The sequence below is a fragment of the Thalassophryne amazonica genome, chromosome 3 (genome assembly GCF_902500255.1).
Source record: "Thalassophryne amazonica chromosome 3, fThaAma1.1, whole genome shotgun sequence".
NCBI classification, from domain to species: Eukaryota; Metazoa; Chordata; class Actinopteri; order Batrachoidiformes; family Batrachoididae; genus Thalassophryne; species Thalassophryne amazonica.
The window spans coordinates 111,231,277-111,246,742 of NC_047105.1; the positions used below are offsets into that span (position 1 = coordinate 111,231,277).

At 39.2% G+C, this 15,466-nt stretch overlaps 1 protein-coding gene across 4 annotated transcripts in view; it reads right to left on the reverse strand.

Moving 5' to 3' along the window:
* LOC117507435 (semaphorin-3F-like) overlaps positions 1–15,466 on the reverse strand; it is a 301,103-nt gene that overhangs the window by 231,986 nt on the left and 53,651 nt on the right. The gene's annotated exons all lie outside the window — the stretch shown is intronic.

Consider the following 15,466-nt stretch of genomic DNA (forward strand, 5'->3'; position numbering starts at 1 on the left):
GCAGGGTTTCCACTTTCAAGGATTGTCAAGATCTCTAAGCTGAACCACCAAAAACTGTACAACATGACTTTTCTTCACAATATGGCTTAGAAAAGTGCCCTATCCACCATGTTGTCATGACACTGCTGCAACACCAATACAGTAAGGGGGATTCCATTACCCTCCAAACTGTGTACTCTTGAAAAAGCCTTGCTGGTTCCACTCTCTGGCTGCCCAAAACCTTCGCAAGAGGACATGATCATGCACTTTGGTGGGCAAGCTAAAAAACAAAGAGGTTGTTTTCACTATTATTTTTCCTGTATCATCATATCAGTGTATCATTCACACAGCAGAGAAGGTGATTGACTGCAATCTGCCATCCCTGCAGGACCTGTACACTTCCAGGGCCTGAGGCGAGCAAGGAAGATAGTGGCCGAACCCTCTCACCCAGGACACAAACTTTTTGTCACCTTCCCCTCTGGCAGACGGCTGAGGTCCATCAGGACTAAAACCTCAAGACATAAAAACAGTTTCTTTCTGTCCACAGTTAGACATAAATAATGACAGAGACCCCCATTTACAATGCCTCCCCCACTCCCACAAAGTACAGACTGATCATCCCTAAAGGCCCTCTGACATTTGCAGGACTTTGATGCATGCACTTGCACGCACTGTGTTTTACAAGAGAGTAAACCCGCCATTAACGGGTACAGACTGAACATGAGAGGGGCGCCAGCATGTGCAATTGCACAAAGAGAATTTTGAAATGTTCAAAAAATCTTTCACGCATAAATGTGCAACAAACGTGAAGTGATAGTGAATGTTGCATGATCTACTCGCCAACACTATGTGCAGCTCATCAAGTCAAGTAAAGAAGAAGTGAACAGTGTGATTGATTGCATCAGCACACAGCATCACAGCACAGCTCGTCTGAACGATTACAATGAGATGTTAAATCTATCACAAACATACTTTTACAGCTGCACACAAGAAGGAAAGAACATGCAACTGTTTTATCAAGCCATTACAAAACAAACATGACAAATAATTACCTTTTTAGACGGCTCCAAATGCGTTCTCCACCTCGTTCAGTGAGTGTACGCATGTGAGAAAAGATATGGCTGGAGCACTCCACTGTGATTCAGGAAACAATTAATCAAGACCCAACTCGAAGAGAAAATTAATCCGCTATGAAATAATTATTTTACAGACACAGCATCCAGTGCACAGCACGAGGTAGCCAGTGGAACAAAGCGCGGCATCCTGCTGGGAATACAGCAGGTGGGATCGTCATGATGATGTGCGTGCAAGTACGCGGATCAAAGTTGTGCAAGTGTCAGGGCACCTTAACTGTTCATCTGCATGCCTGCACAGCCCCATTCCACCATCCACTATATCTATTTGACAGTAAACACAGTTTTGCTCATTTGTCTAGATCAAATTTCTTGTATGTGAGAACTTACTTGGCAATAAATTCAATTCTGATTCTGATTAATAGGTTATTAAATCAACTGATATGTTTCAAGCATATCATCGTTATCAACTTATATTTTATTGTGATATTTTATCGTGATAGTTTTATCACCCGGCCATTGTACTTGTCATGAAAACAGCATTAAGTCAAAAAATAATGCTTACGCTGCATTACTGGTATTATTATTCGAGAAAAACACTCATTGGTGCCGGGTGGAAGATTGGACAAGAGGTGTTGATGCACCATGACTGTTTGCAGTGGGGTTTCTCTCATGTATGCACTTCAAAATATTGGCAGTAGCTATAAAGTGCAGTGAACAGTGACAGATTTGAACAAAAAACAAATGTGTAAGAGCTCATACTTCAAACGCACACAAAGTACATGACATATGGCAATCACAGTGACATACTTTGGTATCAAATATCATAATCAAGTGATGACATAAGAAGACAAACAATCTGATCTCATGTGCAGTATGCCTTCTGATCCACCACTTCTGGTTTATATTATATAAACCCATATGTTCCTCTTTTTTAAGTACTGAATAATTCAGATTAAACTATAAATAAATTCTGGTTAAAAGCAATTATCAAACATAGGTGCTGCTAAGGGCTGATACTTACTGAAGCATACTGAGGACTGTTTGCTCCTTTCTTTTAAACTGTTCTCACTGTTTCTGATTCACACATCATCACTGTACAAGTCCTATTTTAAGTTGTAAGGACACAGCATGTCAGCTTTATTTGCAGCACGGCCTGTCATTTCTGTGCAATCTGTAACTGACATAAAACGGTCTTCTGTTTCATACTGCAGACATATTACAGTGCACGGCGTTGAGGCCACTGCACACCTCATCAGTCAGCTGGTTCAACTTGATGAAAAGGAAATGAAGTCCTAAAGTCAAAGAGACAGGAGCAGCTGATGAAATGTCAAACATTCTGTCTCTGACACTGACAGCTCTGCTAGTCTTATGTACTGTTTGCACAGAGGTGGCGTGGAGTTAGTAGGCTGAGCACATTATTTATTATTTTTTGTCCCTCACCATCCAGAAGGGAGTGTTGAAATGGGTTGTGTCCATTTGTGCATGTGTCCACCCCCCCTGCGGTTTTTGTGATCCTTGTGAGCTAGATCCTATTATCTTACGTACAATTTGAAGGTAAGACCAAAATCTTAGAGGAGTTTACAGGTGAGTAATTTAAGATGCTTGTAAGTAAGTCCCTTCAACTGCCCCCTTGTTTTCCCTTGGGGTCACCACAGGAGATCCAAGGTGGGTCTGCATGTTGATTTTTGGCACAAATTTTAAATGAGATGTCCTTGCTGACGCAGGGCCAGATTAAGATATGGAGAAATGTGGCATAGGTGGGGTTTGAACCGGGAACCTTCTGCATTGCAACCAAGTACACTAACCACTTAGCCATCACCCCTGCTAATGCTAAGACCGAGTTAAGTAGGTCATGGTCAAAACCAGTTGCCACCATAGATAGATAGATAGATAGATAGATAGATAGATAGATAGATAGATAGATAGATAGATAGATAGATAGATAGATAGATAGATAGATAGATAGATAGATAGATAGATAGATAGATAGATAGATAGATAGATAGATAGATAGATAGATAGATAGATAGATAGATAGATAGATAGATAGATAGATAGATAGATAGATAGATAGATAGATAGATAGATAGATAGATAGATAGATAGATAGATAGATAGATAGATAGATAGATAGATATAGATAGATAGATAGATAGATAGATAGATAGATAGATAGATAGATAGATAGATAGATAGATAGATAGATAGATAGATAGATAGATAGATAGATAGATAGATAGATAGATAGATAGATAGATAGATAGATAGATAGATAGATAGATAGATAGATAGATAGATAGATAGATAGATAGATAGATAGATAGATAGATAGATAGATAGATAGATAGATAGATAGATAGATAGATAGATAGATAGATAGATAGATAGATAGATAGATAGATAGATAGATAGATAGATAGATAGATAGATAGATAGATAGATAGATAGATAGATAGATAGATAGATAGATAGATAGATAGATAGATAGATAGATAGATAGATAGATAGATAGATAGATAGATAGATAGATAGATAGATAGATAGATAGATAGATAGATAGATAGATAGATAGATAGATAGATAGATAGATAGATAGATAGATAGATAGATAGATAGATAGATAGATAGATAATAGATAGATAGATAGATAGATAGATAGATAGATAGATAGATAGATAGATAGATAGATAGATAGATAGATAGATAGATAGATAGATAGATAGATAGATAGATAGATAGATAGATAGATAGATAGATAGATAGATAGATAGATAGATAGATAGATAGATAGATAGATAGATAGATAGATAGATAGATAGATAGATAGATAGATAGATAGATAGATAGATAGATAGATAGATAGATAGATAGATAGATAGATAGATAGATAGATAGATAGATAGATAGATAGATAGATAGATAGATAGATAGATAGATAGATAGATAGATAGATAGATAGATAGATAGATAGATAGATAGATAGATAGATAGATAGATAGATAGATAGATAGATAGATAGATAGATAGATAGATAGATAGATAGATAGATAGATAGATAGATAGATAGATAGATAGATAGATAGATAGATAGATAGATAGATAGATAGATAGATAGATAGATAGATAGATAGATAGATAGATAGATAGATAGATAGATAGATAGATAGATAGATAGATAGATAGATAGATAGATAGATAGATAGATAGATAGATAGATAGATAGATAGATAGATAGATAGATAGATAGATAGATAGATAGATAGATAGATAGATAGATAGATAGATAGATAGATAGATAGATAGATAGATAGATAGATAGATAGATAGATAGATAGATAGATAGATAGATAGATAGATAGATAGATAGATAGATAGATAGATAGATAGATAGATAGATAGATAGATAGATAGATAGATAGATAGATAGATAGATAGATAGATAGATAGATAGATAGATAGATAGATAGATAGATAGATAGATAGATAGATAGATAGATAGATAGATAGATAGATAGATAGATAGATAGATAGATAGATAGATAGATAGATAGATAGATAGATAGATAGATAGATAGATAGATAGATAGATAGATAGATAGATAGATAGATAGATAGATAGATAGATAGATAGATAGATAGATAGATAGATAGATAGATAGATAGATAGATAGATAGATAGATAGATAGATAGATAGATAGATAGATAGATAGATAGATAGATAGATAGATAGATAGATAGATAGATAGATAGATAGATAGATAGATAGATAGATAGATAGATAGATAGATAGATAGATAGATAGATAGATAGATAGATAGATAGATAGATAGATAGATAGATAGATAGATAGATAGATAGATAGATAGATAGATAGATAGATAGATAGATAGATAGATAGATAGATAGATAGATAGATAGATAGATAGATAGATAGATAGATAGATAGATAGATAGATAGATAGATAGATAGATAGATAGATAGATAGATAGATAGATAGATAGATAGATAGATAGATAGATAGATAGATAGATAGATAGATAGATAGATAGATAGATAGATAGATAGATAGATAGATAGATAGATAGATAGATAGATAGATAGATAGATAGATAGATAGATAGATAGATAGATAGATAGATAGATAGATAGATAGATAGATAGATAGATAGATAGATAGATAGATAGATAGATAGATAGATAGATAGATAGATAGATAGATAGATAGATAGATAGATAGATAGATAGATAGATAGATAGATAGATAGATAGATAGATAGATAGATAGATAGATAGATAGATAGATAGATAGATAGATAGATAGATAGATAGATAGATAGATAGATAGATAGATAGATAGATAGATAGATAGATAGATAGATAGATAGATAGATAGATAGATAGATAGATAGATAGATAGATAGATAGATAGATAGATAGATAGATAGATAGATAGATAGATAGATAGATAGATAGATAGATAGATAGATAGATAGATAGATAGATAGATAGATAGATAGATAGATAGATAGATAGATAGATAGATAGATAGATAGACAGACAGACAGACAGACAGACAGACAGACAGACAATGAAAATCTCTTGTGAAAGATTCTTGAGTTATGCCTGTAAATGCCATACTGTATTTACTTCTGATGTCGATATCTGTCTGTCTGTCTGTCTGTTTATCAGAAGGATGTCTGAAAAATGTGAAAACACTGCTGTAGAAGTAGACCTTAGAACAAGGCATTGTTATAGTTACTACATTTAGATGATAATTCACTTCATCTTAATTAATACATTATGTAAATTGATGCCCAAACTACAATAAAATACACACAAATGGGTAATGAAGAAGAAGAAAATGACTGAGATGACCTTTCTAATGCATGAGTTTGCTGATGACCCAGATCCACAGTGTCTATATAAGTTCACTCTGATAAAATATGCTGTTGTCTTTAGTCCTGGTCTTTCTAGTCATGATGACAGGTGTGTTAACATTAACGTTGTTTTAAGATCAAATTTAAATGTTAAAAAGGTGAGTATTAAGGGTGCATTCACACTCTGATGATTAGCCTGGCATTTGCCAATGCAGAGTGAAATTTGATTAACCAGTTAATGTTAACCAGTGGCGAGGTCTGCTAGACTCCGCAGGAGCTAAATTGATGTCAGTTGGGCAACACTGATGTTCGTCATGGTCCTGGAAAAATTTTCAACATGCTTAAAATCTTCCATGACTAACCTAACTTAAATGTCCGCAAGAGCTGAGCTCTATTACTACTATGTCATCTCCACTAGTGTGTTGTTACGACTCTGTTTGCCTCCACTGGCGTCCGCTGGCCAATGTTAGAGGCTTGATTGGATGCACAACCTCCTCTGGATCCCTTAATGAGGAAGAAATGTGACACATTCACACACTTGTGTTGAGTTTATATAAGCTATATCACGTAATGTCTCAAATGTTGCATCAACAGTCAGCTCTGCCAACTTACGCTACCGCTCTTTGGAGTGTACTACCCCTGCACCCGCCCTCCAATGGCAAAAGTTGAACTACATCCTATAGTAAGTCAGTGGATGGTCACAAAACGTTGAGTTTTGCCAGTACAATGCCAGCCTCTGATGAGCCATGTCAACCTGCACTGAAGACAGGAATTGAGATCCCTGGAATGAGCCTTCTTTGGTGTTTTAAAGAGATTTTTGAAGTTCTGCTACATTGGCCAGGGTCAGCAACTTCATGTGATTTTAACCTCTAGAGTCCCCAAATTTGGGGACTTGCCCTGTTTTGGAACATTTGAACACTCATAACTACCCAATGCTGACACCAACATACACGTATTATACATCAAAATGTTGAGCAAAGTCTCCTCTACGAAAGTATCCACTTCAATCACATATCAACTATCCACAGCTAAAACGCCAAGCAAATAATGACATGAATTGGAATTCATTTTTTGGAGAAAAAAAAACTAATTTACTCCAACCAAGTATTATTTACTTTCAACTTTTTTGTATCCACAACATCCCCTAGGACCTGTCTTTTAGCTGATCCAAACGTTTGCATTTTTGACCTTGTACAAGCTGAGAAATAAATCATAATGTATGGGTATGTGATTTTGGTGAAATAGGCTGTAGGGTTGATTAAATATCAATAAACTTTGAACTGAATTAAGCTCAACTTTCAAATTGTACTGTAGGCAAATGCTATTTAATCACATAAACAGCTTCATGGACATCTATACATTTTCTATACCCACTTAATCCATTTATGGGTCACGGGAGGCTGGAGCCTATTCCAGAAGTCACAGAGAGTGAGGCGGAGTACACCCTAGACATGATGCCAGTTTATCACAGGGCCACATATAAACAACCAAAAATATTCATGCATCCACGCACACATACGGTCAATTTAAGGGTTACAATTCACCTGACCTGCATGTTTTTGAATGTTGGAGGAAATGGCAAATAGACTGCATTTATATAGCACTTTTCCATCTGCATCAGATGCTCAAAGCGCTTTACAATAATGCGCCACATTCAGAACACACATACACACACACACACACACATATATATATATATATACACGTATATATATACATACATGCACACACACACACACGCAAACACACCTGTGGTACTCGAGGGCCCCCTGGTGTTACATCGAGTCAGCAATTTTTTTATACAGATAAAAAATATAGCTCCCCTCCCTCCACACACACCAGAAAACATAAAACATAATTTTTTATGCACTGAAATTATGTTTAAACTAGGTTTTAATCTTAAAAAGATACAAAAATGTATGTTCATTTTTCAGCGACATGCACAACGCATCTGTGAACTACCGGTGAAGTTTGTATACAAGTACAAACAACGGACTGTGAACTTTAAACCATTTTTGGCATTTAAAGGAATTAAGAGGTCAATAGCAATGACTGGTGGTTATATACAACCATGAATCATAGACAAACCATAAAACATAGATAAAAGTAGTAAGTTAACTGAATTATTCTGTAGTGATTATGCAGACCGTACCAGGCACAGCAGGAAGAGGGATTGGGCTGGGTTCGGACAAATATTTTGAAATAATAATCAGGATTGGATCCAGTCATGTCAGCACAAAGACACCAGGGGGCTCCACGAAAAGGGTCACAACATGTATTGTCCATGTATATATCTGTACCAAACAAACTTGTTTTTTTACGGTGTAATTAAGTAGGTCTATTTGAAATAAGGTTAACAAAATAACATTTCATTGAATCAATACAACTAAACCAAGCAGACGATTCATAATGACACTGAATCTCTGCTGTAAGCGAAATGAAGCAATGCTACATAAGAGTTGGACTCGAATAATACACGCTTCAGATAACCATCAGTTTTTGCTTTAACAAACAAATGTGACAGAAAGCAATTATAAATGGAAAGAAATCTACCACATGCATGTGGACCTGTAATGTTACATGTACAAGGGACGTCACTCTCAATATGTGCAAGTGCACATCAATTAATTTTTCTTCTTCTTTCTGTTTAATGGCAGTTGGCAACTAATTCACTGGTGCATTACTGCCACCACTGGACTGGAGTGTGGAACAGGAAGGAAATTCTGACCAGATTCACATTCTGTTAAATAATCCTGTCTCTTTCAGAAAAGAAAACAAGAAATGAAAATAAATTGCCCTTGAAATTTGTTATAAAACAGCCTGTAGATCTAATATCAATTTATTTACATTAAGCTGATGGGCCGATGCCGAGTGTGTGAGAGCAATCAGTTCTTTTTTACTGCCACACACAGTCCTGGATGTCACAGACTGTCCGCAACAAATGCAAAAATGCTTTAAGTCGCCAACCTTAGTTTAAACTGATGTAAATCATAGTGAGCCGTACTGCTTTATGCTATTTTGAGCTGTGCCTTGGGCCATCTATGCTGTGATTTGGTTCTATATAAATAAATTGAGTTTAACTGAATTATTTTAATTTCGGTTGTAATGGTGGTACTTGGAAAACCAAATATCGTCTAAGGTGGTACTCACTGTAAAAAGATTGACAACCACTGGTGTATATTATATACTTTTATACTAAACATTGACTTGAATAACTTGTCTTTTCCACTCTGATTACTGCAGACAACAAGAATTCCCAACACCTACCTTGCTTAGGAAAACTTTAGGGGACTGATTTTCATGGATCTGTCCACAGCTACACAAAAACAGGCAGAGACTGAAAGCACAACACACCTGCAGAGACTTGTGGGTCCCTGAAATTGTGAATATGTACCTGTCACAATTTCACAGTCACACTTAAAAACACAGAATTGTACTCCCACTTCTGACCAATGATCTTTAATCTATCTGGCATAAAATATGGTGCAAATGTGGAAAAAACCTTCACATTATCTAAATGTATATTCAAGGTTCTTGAACTGATGGTCTTATCCAGAGACAAGTACAGTTCGTGCAACAGTAGTGTAACATGTTTCCAAGATTAACACATATTTCAGCAGCAGAGGTGTTATGTGAGATGATTACAATCAGAGATAAGGACCCACAGAGGAGGTCCTTCGTGAAAATAAGGAGTGGGCAGAAGTGATGACAGCTCATATGATTCAATGTAATGATGCAGATGTGTGTGTGCACAGTTCAGTCCAAAAGTATTTGGCTTCTTGGTATTTTATGCATTATGAATATGTTTATGCTATTTCAAATACAAAAAAAAAAATAGACAAAAATAAAATTAAAAATGTTTAAATTATCAACCTTAAACTCAAACTCAAACCAAATCTCTGCACCTTGATATAAATATAAATTAATTACAAATATAAAAGCCAAGAAGATGGGTTGCATAAGTAATAGGCCACTTTGGTATAATACCTGTAAATAATCATTTTTATTGCCAGTTTTCTTAAGTCAGGGGATCGATACATGAACATTTCCAAATCACTGAATATGTCTTCAACTTTATTTACATCAGTTAGGAAGAAATACAAACAGTATGGCACTCTATGGTAAATCTGTGTGGAGTAGACAGTTCTCAAAAACTGAGTGACTGTGCAAAAAGGAGAAGAGTGAAGAAAGCCACCAAGACATCCAGACAACCCAGGAGAAGTTACAGGATTCTCTGGTTGTGATTGGACAAATTGTGCATATTGCATGTTTGCATTTTGTATCCCCAGTTACACAGCTTTATCATGAAGTGGTACAGAGGAGGGTTTTCTTTTACCAAAACATCAAATCTAGGCTTGCATTTCAGATTTTTAAGAAAAGAAGACCTGACGTCCTGGTGTCAGTTATTCTGTAGGCTGAGGTTTCGAGTTTGTTCTCAACACTACAATTGCAGGAGACTGTTTTGTTGTTCAAACTCAAACAAAGTATCCATTCTGCAGTCATGAAGAACGAGAGCGAACAAGTAATAACCTGGACTTTTGACGGCAAAGGAAAGCCAAGTGTATGCACATGCCCTTACGCAGAGCAAGTCGGAGCCAGTCTGTGATACCGGAACCAGAGTCTGAAAGTACAGGGGTGCAGATCCTTCACAGAAGCTGGTAAGCTGCGGAGTTTAGAATATGATACAAGCTGCTGCAAACACTAGGGGAGGGAGGTGACAGGCAGTCTGTGAAGCTCAAAGGCACTTTGGTATGCTCTGGATGACACTGACGGGAGTACTGTGACAGACTGACTATGAAGGATGAGAAGTAAGATGTCTAAACCTTGAATATGGCTAAGAGGCTCACGCACCAGTTAAAGTTGGACCGGTATTGAATCAACTTCTCTGTGAACAAGCTGTATGATGAAGGTGTCCCTCCACCTCCCTCTTCTGTTACCAGTCACACTAAACACATTTTGAAAGGATCATACTGTATTACATCATCAGGTGTGAACACTATAAGAGTTGGATGGTTTTGAGCTGGATCATGAAAACTTTAATTGTCTGATCCATTATTTTACATGACAGCTTAATCTGCCAAAAGAGAAACTCTAGAGCCAGGAATACACAGAGTCAAGCCTGTGAGACATTATAAATACAAAACCAGTCTGAGTCCTCAACCTGTTTGACCAGTCACCACTAATACCCCATTTCAAAAGTGGAGGGGGAAAAATAACAAAAAACCACGAAAGCCTGTCTCAGGGGACACATTTTTGACATTTTGTTCTGATTGCTGTGTTATTCTGTTCCTCACATTATCCCCCCCCCCCCCCCCCCCCCCCCCCAACCCCCCAATATTATTCATTGTTCTCTGGTTTATTCTGTCCCATGTTTAATCATGTCTGGTCCTTTTACATTTGTGTTTCTTACGTGTTTGTTTCATGTAGCTTAACATCCTGTTTGTGACCTTCCAGATTCACATGTCCACATCTGATTGTTTTATGTTGTTTATAACCACCATTAAGAGTGTTCCACTGTTGCCAGATTGTCTTGGTTCATCCTGCTCCCTCATGTTAATTTCCCCATTGTTTTTTTTCCAGCATTTTTACTTCTCTGTTAGACATGTTTGCTGCCATTCTGAGTTCCTGAGTATTTGCCTCCTGTCAAGGACTTATTCGAATGGTATGATAAATCTTTGTACTCTAACCTACTGCTTGTATTTTGGATAACCCATCTGCTGCGTCCTTAGAAAGACTATCCCCTGTTGGACTGATCACCCATGTGCCTTACTTGTGCCTCTTCAAGACCAAGCCTGTTGCTAGTTACAATAAATATCCATGTAGGACAGTAAACGCTGTTTTTGCCTACCTTTGTTTGTGGTTCTCTGCATTGGGGTCCTACAGGGATAAATCTTTATTTATCCCTGTAGGAGTGAAAATGAGTGAAAATCTTTATTTATATCACCTAGAGAAAAGACCATTCTTAAAAGCCGGCTGGTGTGATAGACATGACTCACTCAATAAAATTAACCTGGCACCTTCTTCCATGAATGAATGCTTCATTGCTATCAGTAATATGGCTCCTGAACAAAGACAACAGTAACAAAAGAAACTTATGCTCATGTCACTAAAAAGTTATGTCAAGCGTAATCACATTGGTCAGGGTTCCTGTGATGTGACTCATACTGTTCCTACACAGAGTGAAAACTTTGAAATAGCAGCTTGTGTTATTACAAGAAAAAAAAAGTACTGTCTTCATATGTGGTTTTGGCATGCAAAATCATTTATAGCTTCACCATATTTGACCGTATTCTGCAACGGCATAAAATTCATAACTACACCAGTCCCACTGTGGAATGCCTGCTCTAATTCTGTATTTTTGCCTATTTAGAGTACAAACTGTAAATAAAAACACATGAGGCAAAGTGATGTATGATTCAGAGTATCTGGAGAATTTGATATTTTCCAGTCTGGTGAAGAGGGAATGTGTAGAGGGGCAACAAATGCAATGCCACGCCTGTGAAAGACAAGAAGGGTGGACAACACTGGGTCCACAGTCTTTTCAGCAGACAATCTCAGTTTCACTGGATAGGAACCACTGACAGAGCCTGTAATCTGATTCAGGACACTGTTCCACAGGTGAACCTCTGACCAGAGAGTTAACACCACACACTCAACATGTCCCTCCTTCTATAGATGCTACGAGAGAGCAATGCTGCCATCCCAAGAATCCCAAGCACTCAAGTCCCCTCATACCCTCGTGCCAGGGGAAGGGAGATTAGTAGGAGGGAGAAGACAGACAGAACTGCACCAGGAATCCACTTTCAGAGATGAGTGCAGCTATATTTGGAGACCTGTCTTCAGTTTCCCAAATGAGCCTTGTGCTTTTCAAGTGCACCCATTTGTGTTCCTTCCTAAAATTTTATACTCCTTTTAAAAATGAGAAAGGTGTTACACATGTACGGTATGCTGTAGGGATGTCAGAAGAACAGATAATTCCAGATTAAATCAATACCAAATTTTTGAAAAAAGGTGACTACTTTTTTGCATTTGTACCACAAGCATTGAGTGTTATATTCTTCTGGAACTGATGGGGGCAGTATTTAGGCCTATATATATTTTGTCTGCTGCTCAATGCCAAATGAAGAAGAACGGAAAACTACATATGATGGTGACAAAAGCTTTATGCCAAAAATAATAAGAGACAGTGATGTAAGCACTTTGTGTTCAAAGTTAAAAGTCAAAGTTATTCTTACATTTATCATGAACCCAAAACAGGCTAATGTTAGCTATATCATTATGTCAGTTAACAGACAGTTCTCAAAAACTGACTAAAATGTTGGAAACGGTAGTGAAGGGAAGCCACTAAGACTTGAATTTGACTCCCATAAGTTTAAGAACTCTTGCTATTAATGGTATTAACATGCATTGGACAGATCCCAAATAAATTCCAAGATTCAGTGTTGATGACACTCACACCAGACAAAACAAACAAACAAACAAAAAAATAAAACTACCCACCTGCCTCCCTATCTACCCTATTGTTATTTTTTATGTTACCGGAGAGAAAGTTTTTTTTTCTTCCTAATAGGGCTTATATAAACAACACTGTTGGGGAGGTGTAATGACACAGACCCACAACAGGGGGCGCAAATGAACGGTCAATGGGTAGTCAAATAAATACAATTTATTGTGGCAAATGTGCGCAACAGGTCGAATACTATTTTTAGACAGTCAATTACAAATGTCAACAGGTGACGTGTGGGCAGGTCCGAGGGTAGGAGACGCCTATCCAGAGAAGAGCCGGGGCCCACAAGGTTCCGCCGCCAACGAAGACCTGCAGCAAACCGAAGCCGCCAAGTCCTGAGTCCCCAGGTGGCCTCTACTTCAGCTGTCAGATCCGGTACTGCTGGCAGGAACAGAAGACAGGTTAATGGTGGGTGTGTGCACACCCAGCAGAACAATCAGCAATTCAGTTCAGTTCCTTTTGTGGGAGAATCTCCACCTCCGACACAAAAACACAGTAGTGCAGAGCCTGAGAGCTACTTATCTGTTTTGGCGTGAGGGGTGAAGAACGTCACTCCTACACAGACCACAAAACTCAGCACCAGCTGAAAGTAGTCACCAGGATCTCCTGCAAACACTCAGAAAAAGATCACGTGCGTACGGCACAGTCAAACGGCTCAGAGATTACCTGAGTGGTAAACTGATATCTCGGCAGAGATGTGGTGTCTCCTCCAGTCTTATATGGGATGGGATGATGATGAGAGATTTTTGACAGCTGGTAGTCCTGGCTCCTGGGTGGTGACTGCGCCCTCTGGTGCCTGAAACCCGACTACAGGCAGGGCGCCCTCTGGCGTTGGCCAGCAGTACCTCCTCTTCGGGCGGCCCACATAACAGGACCCCCCCTTAACGGGTGCCTCCTGGCGCCTGACCTGGCTTGTCGGGGTGTCGCTGGTAGAACTCGGCCAGGAGGGCCGGGTCCAGGATGAAGCTCCTCTTCACCCAGGAGCGTTCCTCAGGTCCATAACCCTCCCGGTCCACCAGATATTGGAGAACCCGACCCCTCCGGCGAACATCCAGGAGCCTGCGGACAGTCCATGCAGGCTCGCCGTCGATGATGCGGGCAGGAGGTGGCGCAGGTCCGGGGGTGCAAAGGTCCGAGGTGTGGTACGGTTTGATCTTGGAGACATGAAAAACAGGATGGATCTGCAGTGAAGCCGGGAGTTTCAGCTTCACTGCGGCTGGACTGATGATTTTGGTGATCTGAAATGGTCCGATATATCTGTCCATCAGCTTTTGCGACTCCGTGTTGAGAGGAATGTTCTTTGTTGACAGCCAGACCTCCTGCCCGGGCTGATATTCCGGGGCCGGGTCACGTCGGCGGTCTGCATGGCTCTTCGCCCTCATCCGGGCTTTCAGCAGGGCAGAGCGGGCTGTACGCCACACCCGACGGCACCTCCTGAGGTGGGCCTGGACCGAGGGAACCCCGACCTCTCCCTCCACAGCCGGAAACAATGGGGGCTGGTACCCCAAACACGCTTCAAATGGGGAGAGGCCGGTTGCTGATGAAACTTGACTGTTATGAGCGTACTCGATCCAGGCCAGATGTTGACTCCAGGCTGTCGGGTGCGCGGAGGTCATACACCGCAGGGCCTGTTCCAGCTCTTGATTAGCCCGCTCTGCTTGTCCATTGGTCTGTGGGTGGTACCCGGACGAAAGGCTCCCGGTGGCCCCCAGTTCCCTGCAGAAACTCCTCCAGACCTGGGAGGAGAACTGAGGACCACAATCCGAGACAATGTTTATAGGGATACCATGCAGACGTATGACGTGGTGGACCAGGAGGTCTGCAGTCTCCTGGGCCGACGGGAGCTTCGGGAGGGCCACGAAGTGGGCCGCCTTGGAGAACCGGTCCACTATCGTCAGGATGGTTGTCATACCCTGGTACGCAGGGAGACCCGTGACAAAGTCCAGGCCGATATGGGACCAGGGGCGATGAGGCACAGGCAGCGGCTGGAGGAGTCCCTTCTCCGGTTGGTGGACTGCCTTGCCC